This window comes from Pteropus alecto, unplaced genomic scaffold, assembly GCF_000325575.1.
Source record: "Pteropus alecto unplaced genomic scaffold, ASM32557v1 scaffold23, whole genome shotgun sequence".
In the NCBI taxonomy this organism is placed as follows: Eukaryota; Metazoa; Chordata; class Mammalia; order Chiroptera; family Pteropodidae; genus Pteropus; species Pteropus alecto.
The window spans coordinates 6,456,246-6,460,756 of NW_006435837.1; the positions used below are offsets into that span (position 1 = coordinate 6,456,246).

At 38.3% G+C, this 4,511-nt stretch overlaps 1 pseudogene; it reads left to right on the top strand.

The window, feature by feature from the left end:
* The first annotated feature begins 3,157 nt into the window (after window positions 1-3,157).
* Window positions 3,158-3,276, top strand: LOC112479512 (annotated as a pseudogene).
* Window positions 3,277-4,511: the final 1,235 nt, after the last annotated feature.

A 4,511-nucleotide genomic window follows, 5' to 3' on the forward strand; every position in this document is an offset into this window, starting at 1 on the left:
TTTTCAATCATATACTGGTGAGTTACTAACAGAAAAACCTATTTTCAAGTGTTTATTGACAAAATTGTGTCGAAAACCACAATGAAACAGTAGGAGTTATTGCAGTCAGCAGACCTGAGCTAATTCCAGACCATCATTTTCTAACTGTATAAGTGGGCCTGTCATTCATTGTATTCGAACCTCCTGTAGCAAACAGAGATAGTATTTCTATCCTGGCTTTATATAATATGGAAAGCTTAAATCAAAGAGCAACCTACTTTTGATCCAGATACGTGGCTGCGGTGGTGTCGAAATATGTCCACAAATTATTTGATACTCTTCTCTTCAAAAGGTGGAACCTAATTCCTCTCCCCTTAAACGTAGATTGTATTTAGTGACTCACATCTAATGAATAGAATGGGAGAAGTGACAATCTATGACATCTGAGATTAGGATATAAAAGGCATCGTGACTTCCTCCTTGCTCTGTTTCTTTGATTATCCACTCTCGGGGAAGAGAGCGTCCATGTGTAGACATTCAAGCAGCCCCGTGAAGAGCTGCACATGGCAAGAAATTGGGACCAGCTGCCAACAACCAGCAAGGAACTGAGGACTCTTTCCTACAGTCATTGCATCACCTTGGAAATGGATCCATCCGCCCCAGTCAGGCCTTCAGATGACTGCTGCTGATGTCTTAGCTGCAGCTTCCTAAGAGAACTTGAGCCGAAACCATCTAGCTAAATTACTCCTAAATTTCTGACCCACAGAAAATATGGAGTGATAAATGTTTGCTGTTTTAGGCCAATATATTTTGAGGGTAATTGTTATACAGAAATAGATAGCTAATACTATGGCTTAACAGGAAAAATACAGCTATCAAGACAAGTACAACATGGCTCTCTTTTTAAGTATACATGAAAGGTTCTACATAAATTTAGAAAAAAATGAGAGCTTTTATTTAGAAGCCTACAATAAAATTCCCTTAAAGTTTTCACATATTATGGGTTATAACAGTTAGAAGAAGCTGCAATTTTTTCATTAGTGGCAGTGAAGCCTCTGTAGCCTGCAGAAGACCCTGTGAGGGACAATAAAGCACCTCTCTAGGTAGAGACTGGTCACACATGCGGGAACACTTCATAAGCATCCTTAAACTCAGGCTCTATATTTGTCATTTCAGATTTAAAGAAAATCTTAGGCAAGACTAAAGTTATTAAAAACCTATGTCGTAAGTATCCTGTCTTCTCCACTAAATCCATATTTCCCAAAATGATTTAAAAGGACCAAAGCTGCAGAAGAATGGAGTTAAAATTATAGCAGCAACTGAGGTTGTACAAAGATTTTCCAAGAACTACATGGACATAAATAGTTTTGAGGAAATTAATTTCAACTTCTATATATATGTAATTTTTCCTGAAGGTGATCTGCCTGAGATGTGCATTATAGCTGGTCTTCTTTCCTATCTCTCCTTTCACAAGCATCCTATTTCATGTTTTAAAGGAAGGTATATTTCTTTGAATTCCCAAATTTTATTATTATGCCTTGCCCCACAGTCTGAAAACTTCAGGGGCACCAAACAAAGGGATAGTTTAAAAATATTGGTGCTTGTAAATTTCATTTATTCAAATCACCATAAACTCACAGTAAGGCTTTTCTCTTTCTTATACATATTTTTATTAAATGAGAAGCATAGTAAGACTCATATTGGAATGTTCTCTGTTGAATAATATTATAGTATGGGGAAGGGATTGTGGGATTGATAAAAATTTTTTTTTTACTTAGCAACCTCACCTCTCAATTCTGTCAACTGTTGTAAAATAATGCATTCCTCCTGAGGATAAATCCTGTGAGACTGTTGATGAACAAAAATACGAAATCACTGTCTTCTGCTAAAATTTATTTACAAAAGATCCAAAATCAAAAATATATAATTTTTTAAACAATGAAAGCTAAGTGCATTAGGGAAAAGATACTGTTATTAAAGCTGGTTTTGGAAACTTTTTTTACATATTAGTTTTCCTCTCTTGAAAATACTATATGACTTAGACAAGGTTATAAATCTGGGATCACAGTTCATTTTTTACACAAGTATTTATTGAGTAGCTTCTTGTTTACCAGGCATTATTTTAGATTCTCAGATACAATGGTACAGAAAATGAACAAAATTCTATGTTCCCATAGAACTTCTAGAAAGGAGAGATAAACAATAAACAAAATAAGTAAATGGTATAGTATATTAGGAAGTTATAAGTATATAGAGAACAAGAAAAAAAGGAAGCACAAGGAGTACCAAGAACATTTGGGGACTTTAAACTAGGCGGTCACGTATGGCTCCATTCAGAAGATGAAATTTGCACAAAGACTTGAAAGAGTTTAGAGAGAAAGATGTGAATATTTGGCGGGGAGAAGTGTACTGAATGGGGAAGGACAGAGCTGGTGCAAAGGCTTTGAGGCAAAATATGCTTGGCTTGCTCAAAGAACAGCAAGGAGGCCAGTGTGGAGAGGAATAAGTGAGAGGGAGAGTAGAAGAGTAAGAAGAGGTAGGGGTAGTGTAGTGCTGGACCATTTGGAAATTTATGGGCCACCGCAAGGATTTCGACTTTCACTCTGGTTGACGGTTTTGTGGAGTGACTCAGTCTTATGTTAGGCAGCATATTAGTTACTGTAGTAAAAATAGACTATAGGGAACAAGGACAGAAGCAAAAAATCCCAGAAGGCAGTTACTGCAACAATCCAGTAAAAGTCTGTGGACGCTTGGTCCAAGATGGTAACCAAGGAGGTGATATGAAGAAGTGAGGTTCTGGATATATTGTGAAGGTCAAGCCAATAGGATTTGCTGATAGATTGGATGTAGGGTATGAAAGAGACTAGCCCTATATCTATTAGAAAAATTAAATTCATAGTTTGAAAGCTTACTGTAAAGGAAACTCTAGACTCAGATGGTTTCACTTGTAAATTCTATCACATGTTTATGGAAGAAATCACACCAATCTTACTAAAACTCCTTCAAAAAATAAAGGATGTGGGAACACTGCCCAGTTCATTTTGTACTGAGCATCACTGTAATTATAAAGCCTGATAAATGCAATACAAAAAGAAATTTATAGTCCTGTCAAAATGGTGAAATAGGTAAATGCTGCGCTTGCCTCCTCTCACAACCACATCAAAATTACAACTAAATTGTCTACGGCCATGCCACCCTTAACACGCCTGATCCTGTCTGATCTCGGAAGCTAAGCAGGGTCAGGACTGATTAGTACTTGGATGAGAGACCACCTAGGAAGACCAGGTGCTGTAGGCATAAAAAAAAAATTACAACTAAACTACAGAATTGGGAGTCACCTGAAGTTTAGCTGAACAGAAGTCCTGCAACTGGGGACACGCATAAGAGGCCACCTCAAGACTGGTAGGAGGGGTGGAGACATGGAACAGGCTGGTGCCACACCTGTGTGTAGCGGTTGAGAATGGAAAGAAATATCTCAACTGCAGAGGTCCCCCTGGAAGAGCAAGGGGTCCAGGTCCAACACCTGGTTCACCAGCCCAGGGTTCTAGTGCTGGGAAGAGGAATGCCCACAACTTCTGGATATAAAAATCAGTGGAGATTATGACCTAGTGAGATGGAGTGCTCAAGAATTCATAGACTTTCCTCTTAAGGGGCCTGTGCACAGACTTACTGACTGATGGATTCACTCGCCCTGAGCTCCAGCTCTAGGGCAGCAGCCCGAAAGGTGCCAGGGGCACACGGGGAGGAACTTCCCTAACCTGGTGAAGGAAATAGGCCCATGAGTCCAGGAAGTACAGAGAACCCAAAGAGGCCCATATCAAGACACATCAGAATTAGAATGTCAAAGGTTAAAGACAAGGAGAGAATCTTAAAAGCAGCAAGAGGAAAGCAGTTAGCTATCTATGAGGAAGCTCCAATAATACTGGCAGCTGATTTCTCAACAGAAACTTTGCAGGCCAGAAGGAACTGGCACAAAATATTCCCAGTGATGAAAAGCAAGGACTACAACCAAGATTACTCTACCCAGAAAAGCTATTGTTTAGAATCGAAGGACAGATAAAGAGCTTCCCAGACAAGAAAAAGCTAAAGGAGTTCATCATCACCAAGGCGGTATTACAGGAAATGTTAGAGGGACTTCTTGAAGAAGAATAAGAAAAAGGGGGAAAAAATAAAAATATAAAAAATAAAATGCAATAACTACATATCTAGCAACAATTACTTTCAATGTAAATGGATTAAATGCTCCAATCAAAAAATAGGGTAGCTGAATGTATAAGAAAATAAGACCTTTACATATGCTGCCTACCAGAGACTCACGTCAGATTGAAAGACACACACAAACTGAAAGTAAAGGGATGAAAAAAGATGTTTCATGAACATGGAAACCAAGAAAAAAAGCTGGGGTAGTAATACTTCTATCAGACAAAATAGATTTTAAAACAAAGGCTATAATGAAGACAAAGAAGGACCCAGTAATCCCACTTCTGGGTATTTATCTGAAGAAATCCAAAACACTACTTTAAAGAGACATG